The sequence below is a fragment of the Lepisma saccharinum genome, chromosome 20 (genome assembly GCF_977018435.1).
Source record: "Lepisma saccharinum chromosome 20, izLepSacc3.1, whole genome shotgun sequence".
Classification (NCBI taxonomy): domain Eukaryota; kingdom Metazoa; phylum Arthropoda; class Insecta; order Zygentoma; family Lepismatidae; genus Lepisma; species Lepisma saccharinum.
The window spans coordinates 10,744,513-10,766,227 of NC_139248.1; the positions used below are offsets into that span (position 1 = coordinate 10,744,513).

The 21,715-nt window shown below is 41.1% G+C and overlaps 1 protein-coding gene across 1 annotated transcript in view; it reads left to right on the forward strand.

Moving 5' to 3' along the window:
- Nucleotides 1-21,715, forward strand: part of LOC146003812 (suppressor of lurcher protein 1-like) — a 475,712-nt gene that overhangs the window by 65,662 nt on the left and 388,335 nt on the right. The window contains exon 2 of the mRNA XM_083142232.1: nt 19,692-19,815. The gene's annotated coding sequence lies outside the window, so the exon portion shown is untranslated. The remainder of the gene's footprint in view (nt 1-19,691; nt 19,816-21,715) is intronic.

A 21,715-nucleotide genomic window follows, 5' to 3' on the forward strand; every position in this document is an offset into this window, starting at 1 on the left:
TTCCACTTTCTTTCCTCCTATTTATATTTATTTTTGTATCCTTTTCTGTGTCCCATTCTTTGTCACATCTGTCATTTTTTCTCTATCATCTTCCTTGTCCCCCGACCCTTTCCTTTCCTCTCTCTCATTCTCTCTCTGTCCCTCTTTGTGTTTCCTTCTTTGTCTACATATATCACTTTCTCCCTCATCTCTTTCCTTTCTCTTTATCTCTGCCTGTTTCCTTCTTTATCACGTTGTCTCCTTCCTTCAACCACATACCTTCCTTTTCCTTTCTCTCTCTGTCTCTTTGTGTTTCCTTCTTTGCCCACAACTATCACTCTCTCTCCTTCATTCTCCCTCGCCTCTTTCCTCTCTCTCTCTCCCTCTTGTCCTCTTTTCATTTCTCTTCTCTGCCTCTCTCTATGCACATCTCATTTACATGTGACAGACACCAATAGCTATATCCAAGATTTGGTTGCAACTTGTATCCTGACCCTTCACACTTAAAAATCTGCAGGCTACCTTGGTCACATGACAAGGACCATTACACCCAAAATGTTTAAAATGATTCACCTCCATACCTTTTGCCCTGTGTGTAGTCCCTCCGATGCTCATCTAACAACTGAAGCACAGTAAACTCACGGATGCAGCGCGGATTTCTTTACCCTTTGCATTTCCTTAATCTCTTAAAACTCCAAGCATCCCGTTGCTAGGATACTGAATCTTTTATTTATTACCCAAAGAGCATTGACTTGCAGCAGCTTTGTGCATTGTTGTAGAACCGGAAATTGGAATGGTTTGTAAAAGGACTGAGGCGATGCCTTTTCGGATGGTCCGCTGCCTCTTTGTGTAGATGTGTTCAAACAAGGCAAAGTTGAGAAAATTCTGCAACTTCAAGTCCAAACCGATCAGAGGCGCACAAATGCAACACATAGTCTTATTCTCAAGTTATTCTTTCAAATATTTGTTTTTCTTTTCTAAATGTATTTTTTCAAAAATGTATTTTCCCCAAAATTTGCTTCCTTATTTTAAGAAACCTTTCCGCCAAATATACCTAAAATTATATCTTAACAGTACTTTTAAACTGTTTCAAATTGTAAACTACATGGCTTACTCCTATTCGTGACAGTTTCATACACTGGAATTGAGGATTTTATTTTCACGCGGTAAATGCCGATGTTACGGCTTCCAAATGGCGGTTGGTACGCAATCGATCTCCGCCAATATGGCTTCATTTTTCTCGGCGATGCATAATTGTTCCGATAGATGGTGAAAATCCGTGATTGTCCATTTACATGGGGTTTCATGCAGATATCGGAATTATTCCATATTATAACAAGCACCTAAGTTTTTTCTTTCGGTCAATGTTTTGGAAAATATGCGAATTTTACATTTGTAAATATGGTAGAGTTTATATTTTAAGTCTAAAACCCAAAAATGTCGGATTTGCACGGTATTTTTAGTTTTTTAAAATAAAAAAATTGTTGAAATTTGTGAAAAAGGGCTATAATTCACATTGTGTGCTAAATGAAGTAAGTCTCTGCTTTCGGTCTGTAGCGTTTCCCCCCTTCATGGCACACATAGTTGTTACTGATTAAAGACGGCTGCGATATTGTTGAAGATAGCAGCACTCTTTTAGCAATGCAGGGGCGAATTACATTGCAAGCAGCTGATTGCATCGTTCACTCTCCCTTCGATAATTTAGGACATTTCGACAACTCCGCTATGGGATTTATATTTTCTTGGTGGAAGAGTAGTACTCTTATTTCTTTTGAGTTTTTAAGTCTACTTTATGCACAGAAAGGCTAATCGAGACTGTACCTACATTTTAAAGTGGAGTTCGAACCAGTACGGCTACAACGTGTATCAAACCTGGGGCCCCTTGATTACTAAACGATAACGTTGAATGAATGATTCGGTTTATTTTACTTTGTATTTTTGCCACTTTTGGCTATGCGCGAGGATGAGTGATGATACGATGAAATTGATGAACACACAACCAGATAGGTAATACTACTTCTTAGTGTAAGTAATATTGTAGAGTCACTCGGGGGGAATATGCCCACCTTTCTTTGGGCGGTTTATAGCTTCGCTAAATGAAGAAGTGTCGCAATAAAAAGGATGTCAAATGAAAGCCACATTTTTTTATTTTTACCTATAACTTTTATTACTGTAAGTCTTATAGCAAAAGAACCATAGAAAAATAAACAGATGAACGTCAATTTGGGCAAATCACCCCGTGTTCAGGGTAAAATGCCCATCCATTAGGGGTAAAATGCCCAATACAAGAAACAATTGTTGTAATACTTGACATGACACATTTAAAGGAAAATAATAACTGGAAGATTATTAACGTTTGTTTTGTAAACAGAACATCATCAGTACAGACAAGCATAGTGTTTCTAACAACATTTATTTTGAATTTATCATAGTCTATGTTACTGTTTACATTTGTAAGAAATTGCATTGCACTTTGGACACATGGACGTGAATTTGATACATACTTCATGCATCCACATACTACAACGAATACACTGCATCCAGTCACATTGTGGTCCTTTCTTATCGTACTAATGCCCATCGGCATATTGTACTTAATTTCTGTGGGCATATCACCCCACAGCTACAAGCAGAAAATTGAATCACTGGGTTGGCAACTCTGAGCACCATGCGGCAGTTTCACTCTGCAAATATGTTTCCCTGACTCTTGATCTTTACACCAAATATAATTCTGTTTCTTTCTCTCTTGGGAATATTATTGCACACTGTTAATACAACGACGTCCAAAAAATTATTACCTCAAAAATTGTCTTCTTACCTCATGAAATTAACCTTGAATGGCTTCTGATTTTTCTCACAAGCTCCAAACCTGCTGACTCGTCTCTCCACGGAGGGAGCTTTCAAACAAGAGTCGCAGAGTTGACATAACATTAACGTTGGGGTGTAGGCATTTAACCCCGATGGGCATATTCCCCCGAGTGACTCTAGATGTAAACAGAAAAGAATTTCGAATAGGACCTGGCAACACTTGACAGTGCCAGTGGAGGGCGGAAAAGAGGCGGCTGTGTGAAATGTTTCGTGTCGCGGACTTTGTTTATCAATACAGTAAAGGTACATCATTAACCTGATGGTGATGGCTAATTGGTAGGCACAACATTTCTACACTGTGTCCCTGAAATGTCTGAATTAAGGGAACAGAAACAAGTCCTCTGCGCAAGGAGTGACTCGAGAGGGTTCGACGTGAGAGTGAAAGTGAGTGCATGGAGGGGGAAAGGCGTCTGCAGCTACCAGCCAACTCGCTTTCTTCCCTTTTCTGCCGTTACGAGAGGCCTCGCTGCACAGTGCATAGACGGGACAAATGTTAATGCATTGCATTGGTGCGCATGCGCGGTGAACCAGGCCTGCCACCGTTCCGAAATGAACAACCGTAAGAGAAGTGAAGCACAGGGGAGTGGCATTTCATCCGCGTGCCTCTGGCCCTGTGAATCTCTCTATTCCGTTTCTGATCCGTTTACCTTTTGGAAGATTGAATGGAATCAATACCTCCTCCCCCCTCGGTCCCTCCAACCCACTGGAGTGAGCTTCATATTTCATATTGCCAATTCGCCAAATGAAAGCCGACGAGCCGGGTTGCGACATTCAATATTTGCTCTGTGCCCAGAATTCACACATGAGAAATATACTTTTTTTTTCTCAGTCTGGTCCCAGCGACCTATTTTTCAATTGGGCGCGATTTTGCATCGACACCCCCTCCGCTCTAGTGGTACCTTCCGGCGGTTTAATTTGCATTGGAAGGAAGGGTCGAAGGTCGGACGGGGGAGGATGTCATCTCTTGGATTGAAAGTGTGAACCAGAAAGAGGTACATGCAAAAGTGGCGCGCAAGGAGCCTGACCTTGATGTACGAGGGAGTATCAAATTGTTTGGGTCACATTCACATCAGTAGCGTCCCTGTAATGAGCAACCCTTTACTTCAGACATCGCCACGCCACTGTAAACATTCATTTCTGGTTATTCTCCGAATTTACCTGACAATTTCTCCATTTGTTTCAAGTTTTTCTCATAGGCCACTATAGTCTGTCGCGGGAAACTCTGGAGCGAGCGAATGAAAGTTCGACCAATGAAGAAATGCGAGAAAACATGATTGCGGTGAGGGGGAAAGAGCGACAGCATCTACCAGCCTTTTCAGCAGCCTGAACTGCTTCTCTCCGCTCGCTCACTTTCTCCCCTTCCCTACCTTTACGCGCGACCTTCCTCCAGAGATCCCCGGTATAGAGTATAGTAAAGCTGTTTTCTGGTGTTGGAAACAATATTTAACAATTACTCTAAGCTTTCTTCTTTTATGTTACTTCTCTGTGGTTTCCTGATTGATTTTTGTGTTTTGAAGTCCACTCTATGCACATTGAGGCTAATCGGGACTTGACCTACACGCTGCTGCAAAGGCTGGTAGCTAAAGTCGCTTTTGCTCCTCCACGCAATCCCGTTCCCTCTCACGTGTTCATTGGTCGAGCCCTGCTTCGCTTGCTCCAGGGACTCTGTATAGATGCAGTTCACTCCTGACTACTCGTTTTCTATCCTTTGAGTCTTAAGCCCACTTTATGTACAGAGGAGCTAATCGGGGCAGTCTGCAGTTCGAAGTGAAATCCTAACCACTATGTACGTCCACTGGGTACCGAACCCAGGACCTCTTGTTTACAAGACAATGACGTTGCCACTACGTTACCGGGAGATCCTAGTTTTCCATTGTATACACTGACATTACATGACTGTTGATTTTCGTCACCATAGTAACGACAATATTCCAAATATTACACTCCCTCTGTCCCATAATTATTGTCCGGTACACTTTTGTTTGTTGTCCCATAATCATTGATAATCAGCTGGGCGGTATTTGTTGCTCGTTGCGATAAGGTCACGTTGTTCCTCTTCACAATCTTGAAGACTGATCTACTGTGCCTCTCCTCCTGCGTGTGCTTTCCATCTGCCTCTTCGTCTGTACTTCCTGTACTACCATTTTCGCATACCGGACTATAATTATGGGACAGAGGGAGTATAATTTATGCAGCGCATTGTGCAAACCATAATCAACCTTGAATACAAGTAATTATACAAATTTTCAGATTTTTGTAGAAGTGAATTATCTAACAAATTAATAAACATGTAATCATATTGTGAGGATCCATAGAGCAGTCAGAAGTTTTAATTGAGAAATCACTATACAGGGTGTTTCCGGGCTGATGATACAAACTTTCAGGGATGATGGAGAAGGGCACGTGCATCAATTTGAGATAAAGAACCCTGGAAACGACTTAGTCGAAAGTTATAAGCGAATTCGGTGTATGAAGATGTAATACTATTATTACCTGCACAAGTTTCACAAGCTGCTACATTCACAACATTTGTTCAAACTATCGTCCCCCAGCTTCGCTGCAGGCATGACAAGACAGTCTTGTGTACGAGACACCTGTAGTACACTGAAGAGGATCTCCTGGCAAGAATTCTCGCTGCCTGCGACATTGTTCGAAAGACTCCGGGGTTGTTCCAACGGGTACGCCAGAACTATGTGCGACGATGTCATGCCTGCAGTGAAGCTGGGGGACGCCACTTTGAACAACCGTTGTGAATGTAGCAGCTTGTGAAACTTGTGCTGGTAATGAAAGCATTAAATCTTCATACACAGATTTTCGCTTATAACTTTCAACTAAGTCGCTTCCACACCAGGGTTCCTGATCTCAAATTGATACAGGTGTCCTTCTCCGTCATCCCTGAAAGTTTGTATCATCAGCCCGGAAACACCCTGTATACATTGTAGACTTTTTGAGGCAACAATTCCAATATGTAGTGCTTCCCTACTGCCAAGGAGCATGTTGGGACATGAATAGTCAAGTACTGTAGCAATTTTGAAATTCAATCACGAATCGTCACGTTGGGAATGGAACTACAAGTCTTGAACTTCTTTTTATGTATAAGTAAAAAGTCAATAAATCTTATTGAATGATTCAGAGCAATAGAAGTGTACGTACCCGTTACTCTTGGTGTTACTACTGCGTTCGTCTTCATACGATGAACCATTTTGCGGATTAACTAATTGGAGAAAGATTTGCTGTCAGTCGAAATCCCTTAAGATTTCTATATCGTATTTCCTTGGGATGATCTCGGATTAAATCCGATTCTTTAGGGACCCTTGGCCCAGATCGACTCTTATCCTGTGATAGATCCATTAAAGGTGAGGTAGAAGTTGCCAGGAAAACCCTCATCTCTCCCTATGTACACTCCTGTTCAGATAAAGTGACCCATTCTCCAACTGTTCAATCATGAAATATGTTCCACTGTATATGAACAGGAATGTACAATGTACAAGACTCCATAAGGATGGAAACACTCATTTAAAACAAACACGGATACAATATACTAATATAACATACCGATACAGGAAGAGGGGGGGAAATCGGATAGGGTATGTGACCAACATGGCGGCCATCTTGGATTCAACTTACGTGTTTTCAATGGAAAGGTGGACATGTGACACACGGAAATGGGTTAGAATTTCAAGAGAAACACGTATGCTTCATTTTTATGTAACTTTAATCCTAAAGTAATCGCGTAACTTAAGAGAGACAAAGTTACATTCTAAACAGTTTCATGATTTATGTTATACTACAATGAAGCACTACGAACGTGTTCCTCTTGAAATTCTAGCTCATTTTCATATGCCACATGCCCACCTTTTCATTTAAGAAAATGAATTCAAGATGGCGGATTTCACAATGGACGCCATGTTGATTAAATATCCCATCCGGTTTCCTCTGATCATGTATCGGTATGTTTAACTCGTGTTTCACCATCCGTATTTGCTTTAAATTGGTGTTGCCATACTCGAGGACCACCAGCATGTATCAATAGCTAAAGGTTATACTGCCAAGAACTATTTTATGCCCTTTGCAATACCACCCTCACTTTCAATTGCAAAACGCCACCTAGGTGGCAGAGCCTGTTGAGTGGCTGACGCACAACATCACCACTAAATCCCTTAGGTTCGAGACAATGTATCCAACACTGAATAAAACGTGGGATTGTTTCAGTCCACTTAATTGTTAGGAACATTTCCATAGTTTTCAATTTGAGTGAGATAAGTCATTGTGTCAACTGCCTGCTTTTTGGAAAAGAAGTAAGTACTGACGAATTTGTAGGGTTGTTTGAATAACTGTTTCAACTTTACATACTTAACAACTATGCAAATCAGTAGGTAGTAAGAACATTAGTTCCTACTTTAGACAAGTGTGTTTAAACTAATTTTACATTGCTTTTGAGTCACTGTATGCAACTACTCCTTAACGTGCCCAGTTGGTTGGAGAGACAGGAAAATGAGCTATGGATCCCAAACAAGTCTCTGCGCAAGTAGTGACTCGAGAGAGCTCGACCAATGAACGCGTGTAAGAGGGAGTGAGTGCATGGAGGGGAAAACGCGGCTGAAGCTACCAGCAGTTTGCAGCAGCGCGCACTGCTTTCCTCCGCCGACTCGCTTTCTCCCCTTCTCTACCGTTATGCGCGGACTTGCTCCACAGACTCCTGGGACACCTTTTCGGCCAATCGAGGTACACAAGTAACGTTCAAGGTAGAACAGATTTGTGAGATATGTATAGCATGAAAATTGTTAACAATATGAGCAGTGGTGTGCTCAACGGGGGTAGGTGGGGACATGACTCTCCCTTTGGCACAATATTCGTAAACAACGTTAAATGCAGGAAAAAATATGGCAAAAATGAAGCCTGACTAGCAAAAAAGTATGTGTAACCTTATCTTTAGAATATCCTGGCCACGCCGCTGATTGTGAGGCTGTTATGGTTCAGAAAGAGAAGAACCTTTTGTGACGTCATTAGATCTTATTGGCTGATCAATCCCAAATATACAAATCGAACTTTGACTAACTGACTCTCTAGCCTTCTTAAACCCAAAGGTTCATGGCTGCAGCAATACAGGTCTTACATCTGTCCCTATCTTGAGCAAGATCTATATACTCTTTTCCATCCCTACCGATTTCCTTTAGTTCCATCTCAACGTTATCCCTCCATCTTCGTCTTGGCCTTCCTACAGGTCTCTTACCATCAGGTTTCCCAACAAGAATCCTGTAAACACTTCTTTCCTCTCCCATTCGTGCCACATGGCCTGCCCACCTAAGTCTTCTTGATTTAATCATTCTAATAATATCTGGACACGAATACAAATTATGTAGTTATAAATTATGCACTTACCTGTCTCCTCATCCCTTTTAGGTCCAAATATTTTCCTAAGGATTTTATTTTCAAATACTCTCAACTTATGTTCTTCTTTCAATGTAAGGGACCAAGTTTCGCATCCATATAATAACAGGTAAAATTACTGTTTTGTATATTTTAACTTTTAGTTTCTTAGATATTAAACGAGAAGACAAAAGTTTATGAAGAGAAAAGTAACATGCATTTCTTGAATTAAGTCTGCTTTTTATTTCCTCTTTAATATCATTTTCATTTGTTAGTATTACTCCTAAGTAAATCGAACTTTACATAATCAAAATATGCATACTTTTAAATATGTGGCGAGTTAATAGTTTTTACCTTTATTGGCGGATATCCCTGAACCCCCCCCCCCCAGCCGTAAATTATGTTGATTCTTTTCCAGTGATCCATTAAGCAATTGTGTCCAACACAATCTTGTAACTTTGACCTCCTCCAGCGAAACCCCAGAGGCACTCTCTCCGAAGTCACATGGTGACTGCTTGCAGAGCCGGCAGACCACTCAAAGGCATTCGGGTTCGTAAACGGACAATGTCGGGCCAGCCATATTGGATCGTGGAAGTAACGACTTCTGGCTCCCGGAGGAAGAAATTTCTCTGAAAAGGGGGAAGGGGGGAAGAAGCTGACGTTCAGCGTGGCGGAGCGGGAACATTTCTAAGTAAATAACAGAGATGTCCCTTCAAGGGGCGACAATTTCCAAAGTGCTTTTACATTGCAAGGCGTTGAATTTACATCACGGTGGTCTTCCAAGGAAAAAACATGTATTTTCCTTGTAGGTATTTTTGTTTGTTTGTTTGTTTATTTAAGTGTTCGGGGCGGGAGGTTCGGTTTATGCTTAGGCTAATCGAGACGGGATTTACTTACTTCATTGAATTTTGCCGGTAAATCATCTAGATTTCGATATAAATGTGTGACATATGCACGAAAGCTCTTGCATCCATTTCCTTCCAGGTGGATGTAGCCTGTGTGTGATGACGTAATCCCGGTCAGTGTTTCCAAACATGTGTTTTTGTAACTGAAGAAGGTACGTTTCCGCAAATGGTTTTGTGGGGCTGTGTGCCTATGGTTTGTGGGGCTGTGTGCCTATGGTTTGTGGGGCTGTGTGCCTATGGTTTGTGGGGCTGTGTGCCTATGGTTCGTGGGGCTATGCGAGAATGGTGTGTGGGGCTACGCATTTTTTTTTCGAAACCAATTTTTAATTATTGTAACCTATACGTGACCCTACCTAACCTAACCTTACCTGAAATGGTTCGTGGGGCTATGCGTCAATGGTTTGTGGGGCTACGTAGGTATTTTTGGGTGCAGTGGGGTGGAAACACTGCATGCCGAGTACGGTAGTGAAACTGTGACCGCCATTTTGTGTGTTACCGAAGGCAAAATGAAACTAAGGAAACTTACTCGATATGTCGCAAATGGAGCTTATTTCCGTGAAATAAGCGAAATGCCACCTTCAGCAATGTTTCTCAATGCAGAATACGTATGTACGAATATTCAAATTAAATGAACTAGCAAATTTCAGCCTTCTCTCCCTGACGAGAAATTTACCTTCAATTCAATTCCGTTGATCTTTAAAAAAACGCAAGGTTGAGCCTGTGGTTGGTCTCCCACTCTGCCTGAACTACTATGTGCCTTCAACGGGTATCGAACCCGTTACCCCTTAATTACACGGCGAGGATGTTACCACTACGTCGTCGTTTGGGGGGGGGGGGGATTGTCTCATTTTGTGTCACATTTCTGCCAATGTTGCCTCATCCAACCGAACGGCTTCACGTTGTAGCAGTTAGCCAGACTCCGTGGCGGAGTGGTTAACAGAGGGTTCCGGGTACGAATCTCGGCCTAGGCATGGGTACTCTTTGTGACTACTTGTGACCGGATGCAGGTACAGTCACGGACATTTCTGGGTTGTACCAATCGTATTGAAAGTCAGTAGAATCGTTACAAGCCAGAAGTGTCCGTGACTGTACAAACGAATGTACTATTCAACGAAATCGTACCTGATTATCTCGCCTCGGAACAGCAAGTAGGAGGTGAATGGCGAAAGTACACTAGCACACACATGGACAGGCAAAACACTAATGTCACCTGAAATAACATTGTGTTACAGAACATTAATGTATTGATGTACTGCAAACATATAGAAGTAACAGTTCACTTAGACAGAACATTATAACTACAGTATTTTAACAACTTGTGCATGAAGTTTGCATCTGCGGTTAAGAAAATCAAGGCAATATGAAATTATAAATTTGTCTTTTGTAATGAATGAGTGAAAGCAGTTAATGTAGGAACAAGTTATTTAAGAATTATTTGGTCTTAATATGCAGAACTATATAAAAATGTATATTTATGTATTTGAAATATATGCCGAGCATAAACCGCCAATGTAAAGCGGTAACATTTATTGATGATGATGATGATGATGGTTAAGAAAAGACAAGGCAATATGAAATTGTAGTACAAGGTGGTTATAATTAAAGTGACGGTGTTCAGAGTGGTACAGCACGGGCTGTAATGAGAGTAGCAGTCTGAAACTTCGTAGATATGCTAATGAAGCAATGCGCTCGCGAATTATGCAAAAAAAAAAAAAATAGTTCCAATTCTCGCCACCAGGGTAACAAATGGCGCTGTAAGCAGTCAAAACTTGGTATAGTTACAGGAAAAACACTATAAATCGCAGAAAACAATACTCTTTGTAATAAAATATCGCTACAATTTCACTATTCGAATTACATGAACATTACTAAAGGAAAAAGCAACAAGCGTCACCAACAACAACCAGGGAGCTCACACAATGGTTAGGCAATTTCACCGACTTTGACGTCAGAGTTATGGAAAATTCCACGTTTTGACTGCTTACAGCGCCGTTTTTTACCCTGGTGGCGAGAATTGGAACTATTTTTTTGGCATAATTCGCGAGCGCATTGCTTCATTAGCATATCTACGAAGTTTCAGACTGCTACTCTCATTTCAGCCCGTGCTGTACCACTCTGAACACCGTCACTTTAATTATAACCACCTGGTATAATGAATGAGTTAATGTATGCAAACACGTTCTTTGAGAATGTATTTGAACTTAATGTGTATAAATTCCCTTTTATGTATTCACAATATATGGGCATAAACAGCCAAATGTACAACTAAGTCCAATGAAGTTTTTGATCATGGTGATGTTACGGTTACGCAAATAATATACAAGAAATTCTATAATGGCTTATGAAGCTGGGAAATGCGTTAATGTTATAGAATAATGAAGATGTTATATCTTTAAGATACAGTATATTATTTTGATAAATATGCGTAACCTATCATACTAGGGACGTTCAATATATAAGTTTCCCTGTGCTATAAAATATTGTATAAAACAATGTCATTAAAAAGAAGCACATGGTTGACAAGCGCCATCCTTCGTCTACAAGGAACAACAATCGATTCGTTATCAGACGTGAAGGCGCATGCGCTCAAGGGCGAAAAGTAAATGCTTGCTCGGAAAACGCGAGCTCGCGTCATAAGGTGTTCAGAAGCATGGATGCTAAGGGCGTTCTGCTTATGGACTTTTTGGAGCGAGGAAGAACAATTAATGCTGACCGTTATTGCCAAACATTGGATAAACTGAAAAACGCAATTCGACATAAGCGACCAGGTCTCCTGTCAGCTGGTGTCATTCTTCTTGACGATAACGCTCGCCCCCACTCAGCAGTGCAAACACAACACAGAATTGAAGAATTGGGCTGCCCCACCCTCCATACAGCCTCGATTTAGCGCCGAGTGATTTCCATCTTTTCCCGGTGTTATAGTCTGAATTGCAAGGTTACCGTTTCGAAACAGATGAAGAAGTGAAGCGTAATGTGAGAATAGTGCTCATTAGCCAGAGCCCTGATTTTCTTGCAAAGGGTATGGACAAATTGGTGCAACGGTGGGACAAATGCCTGAATCTCTATGGGGATTATGTGGAGAAGTGAGGAAGGATTCTCCTACACATGTATGTATAGTTTTCTAATGTATCTTAATTTTTTTTTTTTTTACAGCATATGGAAACTTATATATTGAACGACCCACGTAATAACTTTGTATTTGAATAGGATTCCATTATACAAACTTCCATATTTGTATTTCTCGCACAAAAATTCACCCTTGAGCCAATTTGATCAAAGTTGTCAGCCACTCGTCATTGCTCACTGACGAACATTTTGAGCATTGGCGGCGATTAATGGGGCAAGGGAGAGCAATTGCTCCCCCCCACACTTTTTTTATCCCGCACTATGGCCTCTTAATGCTAAGCCTTCCCTACCCAGACAAAGGAAACTGTTCTTGTCCCCCCAGTTTTGTCACCCAATCTCCTCCACTAGTCTTGCCTCACAATTTCATCGTCGAATTTCTACTGATTGTACAGTTTCGACCATTACAGATGAAACTATCAAGAGCCATAAAATATCCAACCGACGTCGATGTCCGATCAGGATATAACCCAATGTAACTCGGAAATCATGCTAACAGCATTAGTCTAGGCGCGCGACCGTTATAAATCATGACGTCATAATCCATCGCGTTGGTGATTGGCCCGCAACAATAAGCGGGTAACTTCCTATGCGGTTAACGGAGCGGAGCGTCCGCCCGATCAATCAGTGATCAATTATGTTTACATAATCGTATTCCATTTGGGTATGCAAATTTACCAGCACGGCGAGTTTTCAGTTTTCATACCTCGCTCTCGATGTTCGTAAACGGTTCGAGAATGGTTATTCCCGCCCTGGCTGGGTTCGTGGAATCGAAATTTTCAGTGGTTGGAGCTGCCCTCACGGCAGCAGGGACGTATTCCAATTGCTCTGTAACTTGCCTTCCTGTCAGTCTTTGGAGTGATTGGTTCGGTTTATTTTTCTTTCCTTTTCTGGGATCCCGTGTTCTATACCCAGTGGCGGCACATAGTGGTTCGGACTCCACTTTAAACTGTAGGTCCAGTCCCGATTAGCCTCACTGTGCACAAAGTGGACTTAAAAACATCAACTCTTCCCTTTTCTGGCACTTTTGGCTAATCCAAGATGAGGATGAAGTGATTCAAATCTTGCACACCTGCGTCTCGTAACGCACTGTGCTAACCACTACACTAAGGAGGTCGGCTACTCTTTGGAGTGGTGGGAAGATTCAGTACGGGGAAGTGGGTAAAATGCCAACCCTGACGTCCACCCTAGTTGAATCGTCGAAAACCACATCATGTGACCTCACTAAAGGCTACACTCTGTCTCAAGAAACTCTGGAGCAAGGTCGCGTACAACTGTGGAAAAGGGGAGAGCGGAGCAAAGCAGTGAGAGCTGCTGCGAACAGTTGGTAGCTGCAACCGCGTTGCCCCCTCCATGCAAAATCTTTCCATCTCGCACGTTCATTGGTCGAGCTCTCTCGAGTCACTACTTGAGCAGAGGACGCACTTGCTCCACAGACTACTGCGATTTTCAATTTCATTAAATTTCAAATGATCCCAGAACGAGGTTTTCAGTTTTTGGAGAACAATTACAATTATATGGTGGGTAGATTTTTTATATGAACTAACTAATAAAGAAAAACAAGGTAAACCCTTCAGTTTGACTGCAGCGCCATGAAAACCAGTCCGCGTCCTTATTGATCAGCCCCGCGTTGATCCGGCTCCCAGATATGGGAGCACCGCTATCGGAAGTCCTTCCGCACGTTGCCCTTTTACACGAAGGACGTAATTTACGCGACATTCACGTGACTGTTTAACGTATAGACCATGTCTCAAAAAACTAACAGCTTTCATCTCTGCATATTGATTGTATTCATTACGGTTAACACGCGCTCTCAAAGCTGCCGTATCGGGGAATGCTAACAGCGCCATGATGGAATTACCAAAAGCTACAAGGAGAAAGGTATACAAGTGTGGGTATCGGAAAATTAAAGTTGTATTTTTAAAAGCGTATTATATTTTATCCAAGCACGAATTGTCAAGGGTGAAAATTATATCGACACTGTAGCTTAAAAATTGCATCATTTCGGGCAAAGTAGATTCTGGCGAATCAAATTAGAGCCACTGTTATAACTAGGGCCCGGAAGTTGAGGAAAAAACTTTTTTTTTCCTAGTGTCCGAAGACGAGGTCCAACATAATATATGTTCATTTCGGGTCATTGTAGGCCACAAAAAGGTGGGTTTTATTTGTCCTTTTTTGCCTTTTTCGCAGTTTTTTGGCTTATTGGTCCTTTTTTAGCCCTTTTTTAGGTCTTAACGGCTTTTTTTTTGCAACTTCACCTTCTTTCGACTACGTTTTTACTGCCCATTCTCAATTCGAATCATCATCAGTTCATCACCTCTTAAACATCCTTTCTGTAGTAAAGAAATAAAAAGAAACAAGGAAATAAATATATTTGAACCATCCCTGCAACGAGAGAAAAACCTTTTTGGACGACTGAAATAGGATCCGAAGTCCTATTTCTGTAACCCTAGTGTGGTTATGCCAAATATAATTCTTCAAATATGATTTTTCAAATTATGTTAATCTAAAAAATATATAATGTCTGAAAGAAGATGCATTTCATTCATATAGTTTTTTCGCACTGTGTGTTCCATACCACCAGAATTTTTTTTTATTCATTAAATATGTAATTAAAACTGAAGTTATTAATTAATTTGTATCACATTTATACGTCCTTTTTTCCGTTTTAGGTTCTTTTTTGATATTTTTAGGTCTTTTTATGAGTCTTAAACTTCCGAGCGCTAGTAAAAACCAATGACGTCAAACCCCAGCCCTAAATGTAAAAATCCTGGCCTGCAATCCACACCGCAATGTACGAGTGAAACGTAATGTTCTGGGTCACTTGTGGCCAGTGAGTGGTGTAACTTTTCAAGTCGCTTCACTTCCTCGTAGTACACGATGGACTGCATTATTGCAGACTAACCAGGCTCTGGCGTGTGAAATACTGTTCGTGAGAGTTTGTGATATCACCTCCACCATCATAGTCGCGATTAGCCAAAAAGGGGCGGGAGAGTGACAGAAAATAACAGTCAATCAACATGTGGCCAGTGATCGAAATGCTTTAGGAGGGGGGAGGGAAAGAAAAGTCAATGGATTCCACTCCCTCCATGTTGAATCATGCAAGCATCCCTCCACTTAATTACAAAGACTCGACCAACCACCAATCTCCCTTCTAGGAATTTTCACTGTGATTGATTGATTTGTTTTATTATACTTCACTTTTCTGCCACATTTGACTAATCGCGAGCGGAAGGGGGCGGGGGACGTCTCATTGGACTTCGCCCAACACCAGGAAAACTGAAATGAAAAGTTTAATAATTTTTTCTTAGCGTATGTTACTACCGTTTCCCCTTTCACTCCTTCCCCCTTTTTCCCATTTTCCTCTTTTCCCTGTATTCACCCTTCTCTCTTTCCCCCTATTCCCCTAATTTCCCCATTTCCTTCTTTCCCTCTTCCCCCTTTACTATGTTACGTATCTTTCAGTCAGCTGCGGAATTTACCCTTCGCTCCTCATGACGTTGTCAAAAGACCCCTGTAATCATTAGGCGTGGAAAACAAAACTTACTATTTCACCTACATGAAAGTTTTATCTTTAGATAAATGCTCTTAACAGCAATTTATATACATTTAAATCCTCATATTTAGAATTACCCCCGACATTTTTTACCATTATTCTCCCGTTGCTATGGTATTTTTTGCTTGTTGATAAATCTATCAGTTTGTTAAATGTTGCCAGGTTCTGGCACATCAAGGTTGGTCTATTTGTCCATCTGAAACTAGTTGTCTATGACATCATAAATAATTGTCACATTAAAAACTAAGGAACACAACATTTTAACTAAATAAAAAATAATTACAATGTAATGTCCAGGTCATTTCCCCCTTTATTCTTTCCCTCTTTACTTCTCTCCCCCTTTGCTTCTTTACCTCCTTTGCTTCTTTACCCACTTTGCTTCTTGCCACACCCGTTTAGGTACAGACACCGCCAACGTGGCTCAGGGATAAAGACATGAGATACCTCGGGCTAGTAAATTTGAGTAACAAACGTCAAAAGGTTTATCAAAGGAAACAAGCAGTTTACTCACAACAGAGAGAACTAAATCACCGTATATTCTGAAAAACATGAGGTTAATACATTTCAATACATGTGGTTCTCTTTCCACTATCTAGGCTTTAAGGTCCTTATATCCCTAAAATCTTCCTCTTCTATCGCATGTAAAGGCTTCTTTTTCTTTCTACGTCTCTTCTTCTGACGTTGGTTTCTTCTTTCTACGTCTCTTCTGACGTTGGCTTCATCTTATTTCTACGTCTCTTCTTCGGACGTTGGCTTCATCTTATTTCTACGTCTCTTCCTCTGACGTTGGCTTCATCTTCTTTCTAAGTCTCTTCTTCTGACGTTGGCTTCCTTCTACATGTAAATAGACTTTTCTTCTATAGGCTTCTTCTTCTATAATTGAATATCTTATGTAATTATAAACACGTAGATCGACATCTTCTTCTATAGGATTCTTCTTATATATACTTCTTCTATAATTATATGCAGGTAGATAGATTTCTTCTTCTTCTAGAGGCTTCTTATATAATCGAATATCTTCTTATATGAATTTATACACGTAGATAGACGTCTTTTTCTATATATACACATCTATTTAGTCATCACATTTGCTGATAACATATTCTTGCATGAACGTCTCTCCTCCATGTTTCTGTCCTCCACATCGCGGGTCTTCAGGATTGCTCCCGCGGATATCCATATACACATCCTTGGGTATATTCGAAGAATCTAGTCGTTTAGGCTTAAACTTGTTCTCATCCTTTGCTAAATCATGTAGAAAACCTAATGGGTCTCGAACCAAGACCGGCGGCTGGATAATCTCTCCACCTTCTCATTGTCTTCTTTCTAACAAGGCTTCATGGGTCTTCCTACCGGCCGTTTACTTCTTTTCTTCGGCATTTGCCGTTTGAAATACCGAGCTACCGTCTACAAGAAGGGGATAATTGAAGATCGCGGCCAATCCCGTGCTGCAATAAATGCGCAACTCGCTAGTGCTCTGGCACCATCAAGGGAAATACAACCAAAAAATCTAATAGAAAATCTCGTTCCTATTAGAAGGTAAAGTTGCAAATCGAACATCGTTCTTTGACTTCTTTACTTTCCTCTTGTTGACATACGTATGTGATAGCTGTAACGATCATTATATTATAACGCCTTTATGCAGTTCATTGTTGATATATTATTACTAATCAAACGTCAATAATCATTTTGTACTATATTCATTTGTTTTAGTTGGATTTCCTCTTACATTATTCCTCTAGTTAATGTACTCCTTCTCTTTACCGCGCACTGCCATCTATCGTCCACTTCTTGAACTATATACAATTGATTTCAGGCATGAGGGTATGTAACATTATTTTCCCACTTTGCTCGTTTTTCCACTTTGCTTCTTTTCCCCTATTTCTTTCTCCACATATTTTTTTCCTTTATCTTTTGCCACTTTCGTTTTCCCCTTTTTCCTTTTCTCATTTTTCCTTCTTTCTAATTTTTCCTCTTCACTTCTCCTGCTTTCTCCTTCTCTTTTACATTCGCTATTTTCTATCCCTTTCTATTTCTCTGTCCTCGCTTTTTCAATCATTCATTTTTTTCTCCCTCGATCCATCTCGCCCTCCCAGTCTCTATTTTTCATTAGACTGCAGTTTGTAGCCGAACTGATAAATATTTTAGAAACTCCATCTTTCCTTTACAAACACCATATCTGAAGAGGAAAAAAATGCAAGAAAAATTGTTGTATTGCATTCCCTTATTGAATCAATCAATCTACTTCCTTTTCTGGTTTATTCCTGAGCAACGTTCGCGAGCAGATAGCATACACTGATCGATTGAGTCAACACAGACTTTGTTATAACCTCTCGGTGGAGCGTATTTACATTGTATGCTCATTTCAGGGACTTCCCCGCTTTCGTATCGGTCTCTCAGCTGGCTCGAAGCTTGGCGTGGGAAAAGATTTAAGCTGCAAAAGGGATAACTGAATTATGCTGGTACGAGTCTCTAGGATTCGAAACTCGTATGTTGGTGAAACTTGCTGTATTCTGGATGACGAGTTTCTGCTTATGTTAGAGATATACAGGGTGTATCTGAAGTTAATGAATTTATTAACAGTATTGTGTACTTCAGTGGTTCTCAACCATCGTGAACCCGCGGCCCTGGAAATTCTTTTTTTTTTTTTAATTTAAAGTCTATGTTCCGATCAGAACAATTTTACTCGTAAATATCTTTCCACTTTTTTTTAAAGATTAGACGAGGAAATCTGCTTAGTTCATGTTACCAAGTCGACCGCCATATTGAAATCTTAATTTCTCGGAAATGAAAAGGTGACCATGTGACATTAAAATGGAGCAGAATTTTACGAGAAACACGATAGTGGGTTCAGTTTTATAGTAATCTTAAACAATCTAACGTAATCATATTGCTTTTCTACCTCTTGAAAAAATTGCGACGATGATGATGAATCGTAAAATCATAATTCGGATTCTGTTGCCTTAATTGTTCCAAAATCCAAGTGTGGACAATAAGAAGAAAGCAACCAATTACGTGAAAATGACTACGAAAATCTGAACACACCAGTGCCTTTTGCAAAATTCATTACAATTTTGATGTGCCACGTGAGTTTTCCATTGAAGAAAATATGGTTGACTCAGAGTTGGCGGTTTTCAAGATGGCCGTCATCTTAGTACATGACCTAAATTGCCCCTCCTCACCCATATCATGTTTTGTGGATTTGGATTTCTGTGTATCAATTAGTAGGGAGTATTTTGTAGTGGTAGTTCCACAGTTTTCACCCATGCTATCTTCTCTCTCTCTCTCTTTCTCTATCACTCTCTCTCTTTCTCTATCACTCTCTCTCTCTTGCTCTCTCTCCCTCCCCCCTCACTCTCTCTCTCTCTCTCTTTCTCTATCACTCTCTCTCTCTTGCTCTCTCTCCCTCCCCCCTCACTCTCTCTCTCTCTCTCTCTCTCTCTCTCTCTCTCTCTCTCGTCTACTTCAAGATTTGTGTATACACGCCAAGAATTTAGTGCAATGTCCGACAAAGTAAATATAAGTGGCAACCCTGAACCTGTATTGCGAGGTTGCATGTATCATAGAAACAAGGCATCAACGTGCGAAACGTCCTGTGTATGCTGTGTAAATATCAGTGCCGTACAGTGTTTCCTCTTGCTACCTCATATAATAACAATGTTACATTCCTTTTTAACTTGTGAAAGTAAGTTGGAATCCTTGCTTAAGACTGTGTGTTTCTAAGTCTCCACTCTAGGAATCCCATTTTTGTTTCAATATGCAGCTAAATTTCAATTTAAAACTACATTTCTTAAAAATTACTATATTTTCTTGGCTTTGTAGCGTCAAACATACGATTGCTGTGTAAAGTATCATGATTTCCTTCAACAATTTTTATATTTATTCATTAGGATTCTGGAAGTCCCGTGGTGAGCATCATCAGAATCGCTCCAACAAGACATACGCGTGCCAGGAATCGAACCAGGACTGCCCTGAGTTGTGCGGCAACCTTCCTCCGTAGTCCATGAGAAAAAAGTAGGTAAGTCGAAATTTTTTGTGACTTTTTGTTGTTTGATAACAATTTTCAACCTTCAATTTCCTCACGCATGTTCTTCAATGGCCACCTTGACACACAAATCGGTATAATTTACCAGGCTGTCCCAGAAGTTCTGCACCATACATTGGCGAAAATGAAACACAGAATATCAGAAACAAAGACAGACTTTATTCAGCAAAGTACAGGCCTCCATGTTCAATTACTTTCACCCATCTCTGCGACAACAGTTCAATCTGATGGCGATACCAGGTGGCAGGTTTAGAATTGAAAACCTCACGACAGGCAGAATTTACTTCATCACATGAATTGAAGTGCCGACCACACAGGAAATGTGAGAGAGAGCAAAACAAACCATAATCCGATGGTGCAACTTCCAGACTATAGGTGGGATGAGGTAACAACTCAAATCCGTCAAGCTCAGCTAGTGTGTTGCTCACTCTTCGAGACCGGTGACTGGGAGCATTGTCATTTTGCAGCAGTAACCTCTTCCTCCTAGTTAATGCCGGGTATTTCCCATTCCGAATGGCATACACTCGGCGTAATTGTTCAGAATACAGTTCACCTGTTACAGCATGACCTTCTGGAACAAACTCATAATGGACAATCCCGTCAATATTCCACCACACACTCAGCATGAGCTTTTTCCCAAATCTGTCCTGTTTCGCATGGGCGATGGCCTCCTGTCTTCTTCTCACACACTGTTTACGTATATCAGGGTTTTCAGAAACACCCACTTCTCGTCTCCTGTCACAATTCTCCTCTAAAAACTAAGATCATGCGGGTTTTGTAGCAATGTCTGGCAAATTGCAACTCTGCGCTGGGCCTGCACCTCTGTCAGCTCTTGCGGACTTTGTCGGGGCTGTTTATTGGTGTAATCCATGTCATGCAAGCGACGGTTACTGTCGATTTGGATGCCCCAACCAGTCTTGCTAACACATGTGTGCTGGATTGTGGTGTAGAATTCACAGCATTCTGCAGAGACTCGTTAATGTCCATCGGAGGTCACCCCGTGCGGGCCTTGTCCGCGAGGCGTAGATCACCCGAAGAGAATTTTTTAAACCAACGGGAAGCTGTCGATTGATTCACCACTTCTTCGTTCTCCACACGACAAATTTCCTCCTCTGCCGATTTTGCTGTTAGTCCTTTTTTCCATACAAAATGTAGCACTGCACGAAGTGCAATTTGGCCCTCACTCATCATGCCCACTTTAACTTCACGGGAACACTCGCTACACATGCTGTGCGTGCCTTCACTTGATCCCACGAACCTGTCCTCTATGCCTGCCAAAAGCCTTTCACCAGTGGCGCCACCTACCCTTGCAAACTTCACCTCTTATAGCTCAGTGTGCTGATGGTGCAAGACTTCTGGGACAGCCTGGTATATATAATGTCTTTCACAACGGAAATGCGTCACAGATTGACAATGACTTGCTGCTGTCACTAACGGGAATTTTCGAAAATTGATCAACTTCCTTTCCTTGGACTTCATTTTCTTGGAGAAAATTATTTAGCTCAAATTTTGTACTCATGGCATTCAAAGTGATATCAAATCGTATATCTCTAATTTTGATCTTACACTGTGTAGCAGCATAATGCATTCATTCCCAGCTCACAACTTATAGACATTTCGTAATTCAAATATTTGATGTTTTATTACTGTAAATTTTAATTTCTGCGGAGTGATTTTGGCTGGCCAAGTTCTATTGTCTCCTAAGTGGTGTCCGCGGCCGAGTTCTATTGTTTCCTGAGTGGTGTCCGCGCCCGAGGTCTATTGTCTCCTGAGTGGTGTCCGCGCCCGAGGTCTATTGTCTTGTCTCCTGAGTGGTGTCCGCGCCCGAGGTCTATTGTCTCCTGAGTGGTGTCCGCGGCCGAGTTCTAT